Source organism: Lonchura striata, chromosome 6 (assembly GCF_050655825.1).
Source record: "Lonchura striata isolate lonStrDom1 chromosome 6, ASM5065582v1, whole genome shotgun sequence".
In the NCBI taxonomy this organism is placed as follows: domain Eukaryota; kingdom Metazoa; phylum Chordata; class Aves; order Passeriformes; family Estrildidae; genus Lonchura; species Lonchura striata.
The window spans coordinates 32,027,238-32,041,867 of record NC_140708.1 but is presented as its reverse complement, the minus strand read 5'-3'; the positions used below and the strand labels follow the sequence as shown (position 1 = coordinate 32,041,867).

Here is a 14,630-nt window from a genome sequence, read left to right as displayed (position 1 = left end):
TGCATGTGTATTTGCAGTTGCTCTGTAGTGCCCAAGAACAGCTGCACATTACTGTTGTTGCAGGATGTGGCTGCTGCATAAAATTGAAAAATCTGAGTGAATTTACTGCTCCCGTGTTACCACTGACCATCTTGCATTCTCCTCTCTTCATGCAAAGTTGGGTGATGTGTGTGCCTCTAAGTGTCTATGGTTTTAAAACCAGACAAAACAGAATGTTGAGATAACTGTAGGTGTGAAATATATACAAGTATGAACTGGTACTCTCTACCTTGCAGGGGAAAAAAGCATCTGATTTCTATCTTGACCTACTGACTCTAATCATAACAACTGACAGATAATTCTACTGATTTTACTGGAAACTTTTTAATGTTATAGAGCGTATTTACATCGGTATATTTGGGATCAGAATTTATCCTCAAAAGACTAATTCTTCTGAACTCTGACACAAAAGAAATATTGAGAATTCATATCTTCTGTTCAATCTGATAAGATGCAAAAATGATCCAAAAACTGCAGCAACTGATTCATTTGCTCAGAAGTTTTCAAAGTCCAGCTCTCTTGTTCCACTTACACATTTCCTTGAATATTTTGCTGTACTGCCAGGATAAAATGTGGTCAGCATTAGCAGACATGAAAGTTTATGAAGAGACTTTGACTATTGACCATTCAAACTGGAAGTAGGAAGATGGAGAAAATCTTCCTAGTGACTTTAGACTTTGGATTTTCATACTAATAAAAGGAAAAAGCTGATCTTCCAAGTGAGCAATACCTGATGTATAATATTTAGAGGAAGAAAGTTTAAAGACCACTTGGATTGCTTCTAAGTGTTATCAGTGCTTTAATTTCATTAGGTGGCTAAATTCTTATTGAAACAACTAAATTCCAATTTTTGTTTTTAAGATAACAAGCTTTTGATGTTGCAGTGGTAAATACAATGGTTTGCTAAGAGGTCTGTTGCAGTCCTCTATGTGTTGTCTCTTGGACCTCATCTGTCCACCTGTGCTTAACAGAAAGGATAAGCCTTAGAGTTTAGCTCTTTTTCTGATATTCTGAGGAGTTTGAGCTCCATCTCTAGTTTAGAAACTCTTTAATACAGGGATTCTTTTTTTTTTTTCCTTTCAGGCTGAGATAATGTCGTTGATGTTGATTACCCATAATTATAAACCAATAGAGGTTCAGCCTTTAAAATATGACAGATTGTTATAGAAACAATGCAGAATGCCTGAAATTTCTGAAACCTTTTCCCTTGTTCTGTGCTTCAGCTGAAGCCTTGACTGAGTCAGCTTTGGCCCAATTAAAGACCAGGTTAAATATAAGAAGTTCAAGACATTGTAAAATGAGGTGTCCAGTGCCTTCGTGATTTTATTCTCTAGTTTTCATTAGATACATAGATTTGAAAGACCAATGAATTATGCTGTTGGATCAGTACCGGCATGGTCTTTAATTTCCACATATGTATTTCTTTAGAAATCTGTGTAAACAGACCACTGGAGCTAAATTTTAGAAGGTTTTTGAGATCAATGTCATACAAGATCACAAAAAGAAGCATTGGTTTGAACTGAGAATTTTGATTTTAATTAAGCCTCTCTTGTTGAAGTTGCTTATGTAATAATCAAAGCACTTGTATTTTGGCACCTAAAAATAGGTTCAGAAATGCAGAGACTGTGTTTGAGGTTGTTTCAATAGCACATGTGGGTTTTCAGGGTTGTAAAGATAAAGAATTTTCAAATTCAGTTTTGTGCCAAGTGACACTACTGACTTTGAAAAAGCCAATTGCTTGACTAAAAACCCATAGTTGTATATTGCAGTTCAGGGGAATACATTGAGGAAAAAAGGTAGTGATATTCAAATTCAGGCAATCAGTACTTCCTGTGGCTAAACTGTAACCCCTGGGTCATGTTTAGTAAAGGTTTGGAGCAAGGTGAGTACATGACTTTGCATACCTGATTCAGTACAGGGTGATTCAGAATCAGCGTGTGATATATGGGGTTGTAAATGCTCCAATGCCCTTCAAAGGCATTTCCTCTGCAGTCACTGCAATAGACTTGCAAAAGGGATGAATCCGATGCTTTTTAAATTGAGCTGCAGCAGATATGATTGTCAAAAGGTACTGTAGGTAGTCACAAAAAATGACTAATCAGATGTGTCATGGTGAGCACTTAAGTACAGACACTTGTTGAATTTCCATTGTGTTCAGTGTGACTTCTCATGTGTTCTAAAACTAGCATGATTCCAGATTTGTTTTGGACAGAAAGGATCTACAATACATATGTAACAAGAACATATTTCAAGGGATTTATCTTGGGATGGCAGCAGAAGTGTGTGCTTTTCCGTCCAGGAGGAGAATTTCTACCTGTACTGTATAATACAGAATGTTACTTCTGTTTAGATGGAGAGAGATGAACACCACTACTACTGAGGCAATCTTGGACTTCACTGCTAGTGGTACTTGCCTCATCCTCAGTTATTGTTTGACTTTCACATATACCTAGTTGTTTTCCTTCTAGCTGAAGTGATAAACAGTATATGATCTCCTGTAAAATCTGACCTGCCCTGCAATATATAGAGTCCAAACTTAGGATGCCATTTAAAAAATTAAACCAAAATGCTCTGATTAATTAAGATTACTTAATTAATATCTGGTGACACATAAAGAAGTTAGAGCCAGCAGAATATAAAATGGAATAAGAGGAAAGTATAGGGTCTGAGGTATGGCTGTGCTGCCACTTGGTGACAGCACATCTCATTTTGCCCTTCAGTGCCACTCCTGCCTGTCAGTACTGCAATAGCTCTCGCTCTGGTGAACCTTGCCAATGCTTTGGTTAATGTGCCAGACACCTCTGAGCTTGTTTGGGCATCTCAAGCACCTCGGAATGCTTCCTACCCACATGGCAGCCAGAAGCTGGGCTCAGCTCTCTGGATTGCTGTCAGCAGCCGTTTCCGACCATTTGTCCTTGGGTAACTTTAGCCCAGCTTTTGTTTATGTTGATTGTGTTTCAATGCCTGGGAGTCTTCTGGTGTCTTCACCTGTCAGGCTCAGCAGGAGAATGTTTCATCCCTTTTGGACCAGGTTGCTCAAAGGCTGATGTGGAGTATCTGTTTCTATGGTTTGCTTACTTCACCTTCCAAGTCCTAGGATTCTGGGGTTTGAGTATTTGAGAACAGTGCTTGGACCAATGTCTCCCCAATTTCAGTGTGAAATGGGAGAATGCTGGCATGGGAGAAGGTTTTGTCTAATTTTTGACTCAGACTTGCACCTGTCTTCTTTGGTAAAACCCAGTTTGACTGCTACTTTCTTGTAGATGCTGTGTTCCATTTCCAGGTTTTTCTGGAGAAGTAAGACTATTGCTCTGAGGAGCCAGGAGGATTTTGTCAGGGGGTCTGTACCCTCTGGCATTGTTTGTTCTGTGTCTGAGCTCACAGGTTACTGCAGTGCATCTCACTTTCTCCCTCAGTATAAAGTTCTGACATTCTTGTGATGACCCCGTGCACCCGCCAGTAGTTGCTAAAATGACATGGGACTTTGGACAGCAAGCTGGGAAATAGGGCATAGAGGAGATTGAAAATTGCTGCCTCTCTGTAAGTCTTTTGTGTAAGTTAACATAGTGTTAACACAGTTTTCCTGTGACTTCTCATCCACTTGTGGGGAGAACTTCCTTTGATACAGATTGCTTTGTGCCTGTGCCAGATCTGGGAGCATAATTCCTTCTGCTGGGAAGCTGGTACTTTTTGTTAGGAAACTGGATGGAAGGAGGCTTGTTTGGTAATTATAACAAATGACAGAAGGGTAAGCACTTAACAGCAAACTCAGGCAAGTAGTGCTCTTCAGCTGTACTGAATTTGAGTCAGCTTTTTTTTCAGTCAGCTCTATAATTTTCTTTTATGCATAGCTGATTTCTGTTCAGACTGTTTCCCACAAAGTACTCTCTAGAAGACCTCAGAGTTATTTAGGAAGGAGTTTTATTTGGTCTTTAGCAGTTTCAGAAAGCTGAACCCTATTTTGCTTTGAGGATCTTTCAAACTTTAAAAGGCAAAAGAACAGTTTTAGCTGAACAGAATTGCATTATTATTTTTCTGAAATGCTGAAGCACAATGTCTTTGCTTAATTTCCAGCAGGGCTTGGTGTTTTGCAATATGATTGGCTGCAGTTGATACCAGCCTTGAGAAATATTTTAACTAGTCAGAAACAGACTGCATTTTCATCCTCAGTCTTGTAGATCCTGGGGTGGCACTTCAGGCACTGGCTCATGCTGCCTTGAGTATCTTTTAAGCCTGAGGCAGCACTGCCAGGATTAATCTCTGTACCATGGGATGTTACTGTAATTGGGGCTGCTTGGAGCTCCTGGGTGTTTCCTCTTCTTTGGCACACAGCCTGCTCATTTCTCAGCCTTTCAAACACAACACCCACCATGGTGTAGTTTGCCCCAAAACTGTGCTTTGAGCTTCTCTGGCAGTCTGCCCATAGGTTTAGATGAATTAGCTATGACTGCAGTCACAGCATTTTGACTCACTCTGTAGCAATTCAAAGAAGGTGCTTCCTGGTAGAGGTATGCAATGCAAATGCTAGGAAATATTCCTCCAATACCACATCTCTGTTTATAACTGGTAGCATCCAACTTCAAATCTTCCTTGATGAAGTGATGGCATTTAAGCTGGGCTCATGTCTATAGCACATAAGGAAATCTGTCTCTCCATTAGCAGGATCATGCAATAAATGCTGCAAATACTATAAATGTCAAATCATCATTATCAGTGAGAAATGGATCATTAATTATATGAGCTTTAGGCAGCTGATTCTGAACAGCAGAGGAACACTTGAAGAGTGTTGAACTGTTCAGTCACTTTGTAAATACTAAAAACTGCTAGAATATAGTAAGCAGTGTCTGCTCCATATGTTGTGCATACACTCCACGAAAAAGATTTTTTCTGTGGCAACACCCTCTGTTATGCTCTTTTGGCTGCTGACATCCTGAGCTTACTCATGTTTCAGCCCATGGTGTGGAGTGCAGATCATTGCAAGACTTCCTCCTGAGGTGCTGTCACGTGCCATACTTCATTTCATACACCCACATATTGTTGTAAAACCTTTGGTGTAAGTAATATCATTAATTATTCCATATTAGACTAATACATCTCAAACCCATCTTGTTGACCAAATGTAAGGAAAGGGTCCCATATTCCCACAGAGCAGGAGCTACTATAGAAGGTGCTTTGACTTCAGCCTTCCAACACAGCTGGAGGACAACCCAAGGCTCTGGAGATTCTGATGAGTGCTGGAAATGATGAGTCTTTCTTTCCTTTCCTTTGCTTCTCTTCTATTTCATTCAAAAGTGGTGCACACTGGTGTTTTTAAATTGCGTTTTTGCAAGAAGACACATTAGGAAACACTTCTGTAACACCCAGATGGATTTTATCTCATTTGCATTCTCATCTCCAAATTTTGCAATCAGTGTTTGCTTAAAAAAAAATTAATAAAAAAAAGAAAATTTAAAAAACCCACTGAAGTCTAAGGAGCTATATCCAGGCAGCAGAACTGATGGCTTCATTTAGCTCTGTTTAGTCACTGGGGCACATAATATTCTATAGTACTACTTTATTATTTGAAAAAATAGCATCTGTGCTGTTGCTGGGATCCTTCTTTTTATCTTGTGGGTTGAAGTGCTATTTGCTTTCTTCCAGTCTTGCAGTAATTCCACATGCTCTTCAAAAATACATTGATTCATAATTGCATATATTTATTTCCATGTATCAAATAGTTGTCATAGAACTTAAGAATTTAGAATTTTTATTTCTCCTATCTCCATCCCCTTTCTTTTTCTCATTTCCACCCCAAAAGTGCAAATGCACCAAGCAAGTGATCACACAGTAGCTGTTAGTCAAGACTGGTAAATGGAACTAGATATTCTAGAGAGGATACTCCTCACAAATAAAACCATAAAAATACCCTAGCATCTTTTAATGAGCTTACTATGAAAGATCAAGAGATGCATTATGACACATGAGAGAGCAGAAGAGATCAACAATATCATTGAAGTCTTAACTCTGTGGCAAAAGGGAGTCATTAACTTCAGCTAACCTTTGCCCAAGAAATGGATAAAGCAAGCAAATTTAAAAAATATTTTCTTTAGCTTATTTTTGCCTTAAGTCACATACCTCTTTCAGTAGAATATCAGTTGTTGTTTCTTTAATCTCCTTAGCACTGTTGTTAACTTCCTGCTTTTTGCTATTCGATCTGCTTACTCAACCATCTTTTATACTGAGACAGCTACACCCTCACGTAATAATAACTTGTTTTTATGCAGTGCATTCACCTCAGTGATTTACCCAGCCTACTCACAACCTTACAAACCTGAAGACACTGTTTTAATGGGCTGCTGTCTACCCTCTAGTTGTCTAATCTATTAGTGGTTATTTTTTTCTGGGATTTCAAGATTACTTCCAGTGTGGCTTCAAGGATTCACAGTAAATGGTATAGATTTACTATAGGTAAATATGATAAAGAATTTCAGTCTGAAGTTGATTTTTCTTATTCAATCAAAATTATTCATATAAGGACTTTCTCAATGAATTTACTTTGACAGGAGAATTTCCATATGCTTGTCAGAAATCAAAACTTTTCTAATGGAGGCTCAGTGTCCAGACTTAACAGAGAGTTTAAAATGGAAGTAAATTACTTTTTCATCCAGAGCCCTTGTGATTGTTGTTCCTAGCCATCTTAAGACAATGCATTTAAGTGACTACCAGAATACCAGAGTTTGGGGGAAGTCCCTCTTGTTTCTTCCCCAGTTTGCATGGCCAGAAGCTTGAGCAGTTGCCTGCAGAAATTGTTATATCTTCAAGACAGATCTTGCTGTCATGTTTGACACCCTTTGAACGAGGCCCAGCTAGAGATTGTCCAAGAGCAGCTAATGCAGCTGTTCCTGCTCACATTGTCCAAGAGCAGCTAATGCAGCTGTTCCTGCTCACATCTGCCTCGCTGGGCTCCTCTCAGGTGGCAGGGAGAGATTGGCAATTCCCCGTGCTGCCACAGGGCTGGTGCAAAGGGCACAGTGAGCTTCTGTGGAAGAGTGGTTAGCTTTCATCTTGCAAAATTTTTGTTTGCTCAATTACTGTTTTTTTCATTCCTTACTGACCTTTTCCCAAGTCAAATGATTTTTTATTCTTTTTTTTAAATCAAAGACTTGAGAGCAAAACTTGTCATCCCCAAATATAAATCTTTATACAGACATACATCATAGGGAAAAAAAAATATTTTTGCTGACTGGCTAATAGTTTCTTAGGTAATACATGATCCCTTTTAGTTAATTCTGTCTGCTGATTTGGATCACTGTCATCTGTTGCATCCTTTAACCTTCCTGCAAGCTCCTCAGTTTCAGTATGGTCCCTTTCAGTGTGAATGTCAGGCCAAAAACATAGAAATTTTTTGTTTGATTTAGGTATTCCAGTATTATAAAGATCAGCCATGTTTTGGTAGAGAAATTTAGACGAATATATGTTAGTTGAAGATTTGGGAAAACCACATAACTATAGCTTTTTCTGGAGCTTAACAAGTGCTGTGTGAAAATCCTTCTGAAGCTGCCATGGTAAGAAATGCATTACATAAAATATGCAAACAACTGAAATCTGTGGGAGGACAATAAATCCAAACTGACCTACAAGAAAAAATAAGTCAGTGGGAATTGGGATTATTGAAGATGATAAAATAATTCAGAGTTGTACTACAGAATAACTTTTTCCTTTTTATTTTCTGGCACAAAATAAAAGGCTATCTTCTATGACCATCTTTAGAGCACTTTTTTTTGGTCTTCTGACTGAACTATCCCTGTGTTTTGGCATGGTCAGACAGTAAATCTGGACAATGTGACACTTCTGTCAAAATTGCATCCCCCCTGCACAATTTCTTTATAAACATTCTCTGGCAGGACCTCTGCTGCATTAGCTGGAAGCTCACCTGAGGTGCATATTTGGGTTTTAACAGTAAATAAATGCCTCCTAGTTAGTTATGGCTAAGACACAAGTGTAAGCACTTGGTCAAAGCATTCTGTTTGTAAGGTAATATGTGGTTCCCAAAGACAATAGTGTTTCCAAATCTCTGTGGACTCTGTCCTTACTGTTAGTTGTTTAGAGGATGATTTAAATTTCTTAGCAGTTCTTGTAGAAAGCCTGTGAAGCTTTACAAATAGGAAATGCTCCTCTTGTGCAGCCTACCCATCCCCAGTGGGATCAACAGCACTGAAGAAATATCTGTTATGTCTCTGAAATTCCTGAGTGCTGTGATTCCTTTAGAGACAGGCCATGTCCCCAGACAGGAGCTAGAAGAGCCTCCAGAAGCCAACAGCCAGCTCTGGCTGCAGGGGGGTGAGGTCCAGGTACAGTGCAGGGCAAGGACTGCCACCCACTGAGGCACAGTGGCACACCTAGCACAAGTGTGGGGACAAAAATGTTGATGTAAGCTTCCTCCCAGGTTATTAACCTTTGAGTTTGATTTTATGTTAGCTATGGATAGTTGTGATTTGTTACTGGGTGTCACCAGGTACATTATAAGTTGCGTATCAGAACGCTTGAATTTATTGTATTGATTTTATGTACATATGGACTTTCTCTTTCCAATACAGATAAAATAAATGCAAAATTTGCAAGTTTTCTCAATTCACAATTCATTCTCAGAAGTATCAGATCAATCTACCTATTTTTTTCTTGATTAATATTCTGTTGGTCCAGTAACAGTCCCCTCTAGTGGAATGAGTGCCAATTTGATATGACACCCTGCCATGACCTGTTCATGACATTCTTTACTTGTCAGTTTTTCTCAGTTTGTAAAGGGAAGATTAAACCTTCCAGATGAATCAGTTTCTGGTCTTAGAGTACTTTGAAGTATTCACTATAAGGGGATAGCACAGAAGTGTTGGGCATGGAGACAGTGAGAAGTGCTCAGAATGTTCTTATCAGCCCTGATTAATCACCATGCAAATTTATAGTGCTGGGCAAACATTTCATGGTGATAAGATGTCTGTTTTAGTATGAGACCTTTGCTTTAGCATTAGGCCTCAGCTTTAGTGCTCTCCAAGCTGTGGGATCTGTGTCCCTCACTTCCTGTCATGCCTTACTGCATCATTTGCACTCTGCAGAATGTGCTTATGGAAAAGCAGAATGAAATTTAAACCTGCAAGATCTTCTCAAAACACATTTCAGGGCCATGTTACTGACAAGTCTGTGCTACCTATTCTGGATTGTCTTTTTATGATAAAGTTAATTAATATACGTCCTGATTGTCTGTGTCTGAGGCATGTTGATGTGCTTGCTCACGGAAGAAAAATGCTGATGTTATTTTTCTGTTAGGAGCAGGTGATGTAAGCAGAAGAGCAACAGGGTAGGATCCCTTCCAGTGGATGCTTTGTGTCAGTGTGTAAATTCTCAGAGAGAGATGATCTGTGGGAGGAGAGTGTTAATGTGGATGAGACCACATGCAGAGAAAATTTAGCAGGGGAGGAGGCACAGGTTGCCAAGAAGCAATCTGGGAAGGCTGGAGACTGGCTGCACCCCAGAGCAGCAGTTTGCATTGCAGGTAGGCTTCATTCCATGGCATCTCACAATATTTCTCTTAGAATGTTATACATAATAGGTTCTAATATACCTATTAGGTTCTAATACCTATTAGAACAAGAGCATATCTAAGATAATTGTTTTTAAAGAGGTATACTCTAGGTTTTTGCTGTAACATTAAAGTTAAGAAAAATATATTGGAAAGCAGGGCTGGTGTCTGCCTCTCAGTGCAATGTGGCTTCAGATGGAAATCAGGACATTCTTCTCAGCTGTGTGTGCCTGACTGCCAGGCTGCAAGAATTACTATTTATTTCTCCGAAGCCACTGAACTTGACCTTTATAGGGCTGCAGTGATATGCCACATGAAAGGGCCATGGGGCCAATCCATCAATAGCTATTTTTTAACTCTGCACCTGTGAGCTGCCTTTTGGATGGAATAACTTGAAAAGACTTGATCTTCAGTACAGAGTGACAAGTTCATTCCTAGTACAGACCATGTATGATGTGTTTTGTACATAGTGAGACATGATAATGTTCTGAGGTAGTGTTTTTCCTTGTCCCTGACTTGGACATTTAAACCAAATGTCATGGATTTACAGAATAAAGATATGAAGTTGGTGTTTAAGTGAGGATTAAGACTGGGGAGTTTCTATACATGGCATCTGGATCTGGGACATTGCCTGTGTTTATATTGTGTAATGTATTGCCAATTCTGGCAGCACATGCAGTGTTTACCTCAGTGTGCCACAGAGTTGAGATCCCCCTGCAGAAAGGCTCTCAGCCCTGATGTGCTTCACCTTTTGCAGGGCTGCCCTTGCAGGGGTTGCACAAGGTGGGCATGTCAGGTCAGACCCAGCCTGGCATCTCTGCAGCAGGATCATGAGCATGTCCCCCAGCAAACACCTACTGAGGCTTCAGTCTAAAGTTTGCATTTGAAATTGTGAGATCCCAGCACAGGATATGAGGCATTAATGATTGACCATAATTAATTCTGATTTGTCAGTCTCAGTACCTTCTCCTTCTTCTTTACTATTAGACATAGGGCGGCAGGACAGTGCTAACAGTACTGCTTGTTTGGGAATACTAAGGATGGATTGTCCACAATGGAAGGTACCAGCTTGTATTGTGGCATACTTGCTAATTTTGTGTTAGATTTGATTCATTCTTTCATTGGCAGTTTTTGTTGGACCTCTTCTGAACTGTATTTGCATCTGCAGTGATTGTAAAATAAAGGCCACCCAGGTTAATGCTGTTTACCATTCACAAATAAGAAGTGAACCTTTATTTAATGAACAAAATATTGTGTAAAGTGTGTCACTGTACTGGCAACATTGTTCTGCAACCTGTGTTGTTATCATCTTGACGCCTGTGTGTGTTCATTTCTCTCCTACTTAGTGTCATGACCTCTATGACCTTGTGCTTCAGCATTGCAGTGCCAAACTGTGGGAAGGAAAGCATGCAAAAATTCATGTCTCATTAGAGTTTATCCAAAAGGAAGGAAAAACTGGGACAAAGCCCAACTGGAATCTGGAGACAAATGTTGGGTTCTAAACAGATTATCTGTGTCCTCTCTAAATAACCTTCCTGTCCCTGTATTTCCATGGGCAGACTTGTGTTTGGCTTTCAGATGCAGAAAACAAGGCAAGCATCTTCATGCCCTGACTGGAAAAGATCCATTATTTTAGTCCATTTGAAATGATGATGTCTACCAAACTTCATCTTGTGCTAAAATCTTTCACAATCATTGCATTTTCTGATACAGGCATAAATAGTGTTTATTAGAATAACTAGTGATGAGCCATATGCTAGGTTAGGAAAAAAGAAGGTGGATTTTTTTTAATGCAAACTATTTATGATGGACAACTTGTGCTTTCTTTCGGAGCAGTACTTCTGGAGCTGAAACGCGTTCCTGTGTTGCTGCCTTCTCCGGCAGCAACAGTCACCTCTGGCAGCTGTTTTTCAGTTGTGCTTTGATTGTTTTTTGCAACAAACCATTTTGTTTGTTTGTTTTTTTGGCAACAAACCGTTTCTGGACTGCAGGGAGCCAGGGATCCCGAGCGGAGCAGGCAGGAGGGAGCACGGACGGGAGATGTGTGTGCCACAGGCTCCATCCCACGGCCGGCGGGAGCGGCCTGGCAATTCCCAGGCGCATTCACAGCGGCTGAAATCCTGCACGGTTGGTTCCAAAGCCACACTTCTTGCATAACCAGAAAGGAATTTACCTGCCAAGGAAACTGGCTTCGAGGCTTTCTGCACAAAATAGCCGCGATAGGAGTGCAGTGAACGTTGTAAAAGCGAGGCAAAAGAAACCGGCTTTGGAGAAGGACAAGCATTTGAAGAGGTAAAAAAGCCGCTTGGAGGTGCTGAACCGCGGAGGGGGGCAGAGGAGAGGGAGACGCGCAGCACGGTAGGGCGGAGGGCGATTCTCCCGGCTCAGGGTGCCCATATATATATATATATATATATATATATATATATATATATATATATATATATATATATATATATATATATATATATATATACACACATCCTATCTATATCCTATCTATATATCCGGGAGCGGCAGCACCGCGGAGCCCGGCGCGGCTCCGGACCGAGGGCAGCGCCCTCCGCCCCCCGCGCCCTCCGCACTCCGCGGGCTGGGATCGCACCGGAGCCCCGCCAGGAGAAACGCACTGAAATGTGCTTGTTTTACCGCTGCGGGCAATGGATGCGTGTTCTAGCTCCGCGTTGTCTTCGTTACAATGAGCTTTCACCAAAAATGAGCGTTATCGGGGAGTTGAAAATCCTTCACAGAGTTATTCAGGAGGCTCCCTCTCTACAAACAGTAGTAAAAAATCTGTAATGCGCTTTTTCTTCGGTATGTGCAAACACAGGTACACCCACCGTGTTCATTAATTCGAAGTGTAACAACTGTAGTCATTCTTTCCTCTTTCACATTTAGGATCCTGTAAGTTTCATGGAAAAAATCTAAGATGTTTCTGGCGCTTAAAAGGGTTTTTTTCAATATTGTTCTAGTAACTAATGGAATTAAGGATTCTACTGTTATGCTTGTTGGGGAACTTTTTAATGTCCTGGTATTTCCTGCTTTTTATAAATAATGATTTCCCTTTCCAGTGTTTTTGTCTTAATGTTGTTTCTCAGGGTTAGACCTAACACCTGGACCCCGCTGTATCTGCCACTGGCTATGTCTTCAAGGAAGTGAAGACATCGTTTGTTTTCCAACCTCAGATGAGCTCAACCTGCGCCCACACCATGTAAGCATCCAGCACTGAGCCTGTCTAGTCAGCAACATGTCCTACTGCTACAGTGTGCTCTACTTAATCCAACCAATCAATACTGACAACACTGACAATCAGGATAGAAATGTCAGGTAATGAACTCTGAGCACCTTCTAATTACTGCTACATGAAAAGCACCCTTTCACTCCCATCCTTGCATCTTAGGTTGGTTTTTGTTTTGTTCAAAGGCTTCACAGAACAAACTGGGACTTTGCAAGACCAGGCCTGGAGGGGAGTTTGGTACCACACTGGGACTGGCAGGGAAGGGGGACCCTGAAGGTAAATTTGGCATTGAAAAATGCTGAGTTTGCACATCTCTATAGTCTGTGCAGCAACAAATCCTATTGCCATCACAGCTTTTTACAAGGAGGTGCTGGCAGAATACATAACCCAAGGGTTTTCACTAGTTCAAAATGCCAGCAGAGACTTGGGAGAAGCAAATCTGCTTTGGGACTTTCCAGAATTTGAGGCACAAAGCTCATGGAATGTTTTATTTATCTGGTGAAATGGTGCACAAGGATTTTTAGTGGCTTTCCTTTTTCCTCTGTAAAATAAACATCTTTAGTAAAGAAGTCCAGGTCCAAACGGGATCAGGGAAAGTTATGAAATACAGCTGGGCTGCATTTTATAATAAAACAGCAGAAAATCCAATCACGAAAAGTAGGTGGAAGATGATATCTGCAAGACAAACACAGACTATATGTGAGTACTTCCCTGTCAGCTCCCCTTCACCTTCTCTTCCCACCCCATCCAATAAAACTCCATGCCCTAATGTGGCTCTGTCAACATATCAAATGTTAACAAATAGACTTTGAAAGGTGTATTTCAAAGCCTTTCCAATCAGAAATGCTTTCAGACAGCCTGTTAACCCAGCAAAATATGATTGTTCCTTTTTGGGAAGAGGGTGTGACAATTAGACAAAAAAAGATTGTTTCGTATTGGAAGTAATTGCTATGATTTTATTGTCTGGTATGAGGATGTACCAAAGAAGGAAAATAAAGTATATTACACTGGGAAATAAAATATGATTTTGAAATGGTCACTCTTCTGTCAAATTTATTGATATTTCAGGTTTTTTCTTTGAGCTATGGATTTTATGTTGACAAAGACACTCAAAATCCATATTTGGGATTGATACTTTCATTGTCATACTTTTCTGTTTACCTGAGAGTGTGTAAAATCTGGATAAACCTTTGCCTATATAAAAGAGGAAAAAAAAGATTACATCAGGATGATGTTAAAAATAGGGTAAAGTGCACCAGTGTGCTTTGTAAAAGCAGAACAGAAAACATTTGTCACCTTTTGAAAGTCTGACTATTTCTTCCTCTTGGATTTACTGTTTGAAGTTATAAAAGGATCCTCAGTTCTTTTTCCTTCTTACATCGATGGGGGTTTACTGGTGCAGCATAATGGATTCTAATAATTCTATTGTATCTGTATTTGTAATTTTAAATTGGCTTTCAGATTGGTGCAGATACAGTTAAAGGGCTCTAGTGAAAACATTGTTTGTTCAAAAGAGTAACCAGCTCAGAGAGAAATCCCTGGTGCCTGCAGGAGGCAGCAGTTGGAGGAAACAGTTGTTCTGCAGTGGGGAAGGCTGATGTGCCATGAGTGTGTCAGGAGGGATAGGCACAAAGCATCCTTGTAACACATGAAGGTGTTGTGGATATGCTGAAGTACGGACCCACAGTGTGAGGAAAAACCTTCCTGCTGCTCCTGACCTGCCTCCCACTCCCGTGGGAGCGTGTCTGAGTGCTGCTGAGGTCACGGGCAGGTGAGCAGAGCTTTCACTGCCAGCTCAGT

At 40.4% G+C, this 14,630-nt stretch overlaps 1 protein-coding gene and 1 long non-coding RNA gene across 3 annotated transcripts in view; one reads left to right on the top strand and one right to left on the bottom strand.

Annotated features, from left to right (window-relative positions):
* The window catches only part of ACSL5 (acyl-CoA synthetase long chain family member 5), a 31,480-nt gene extending 25,192 nt beyond the window's left edge, over positions 1–6,288 (bottom strand). Inside the window, exon 1 of one of the 2 annotated variants that reach the window (XM_085583696.1) lies at positions 6,154–6,288. The gene's annotated coding sequence lies outside the window, so the exon portion shown is untranslated. The remainder of the gene's footprint in view (positions 1–6,153) is intronic. The other variant, XM_085583695.1, reaches the window with a different exon arrangement.
* A 2,780-nt stretch (positions 6,289–9,068) lies between these two features.
* Positions 9,069–14,032, top strand: LOC146767074 (uncharacterized). Its single transcript, XR_014956325.1, has 4 exons — positions 9,069–9,565; positions 11,584–11,884; positions 12,691–12,919; positions 13,016–14,032. It is a non-coding gene; the product is annotated as an uncharacterized LOC146767074 (long non-coding RNA).
* Positions 14,033–14,630: the final 598 nt, after the last annotated feature.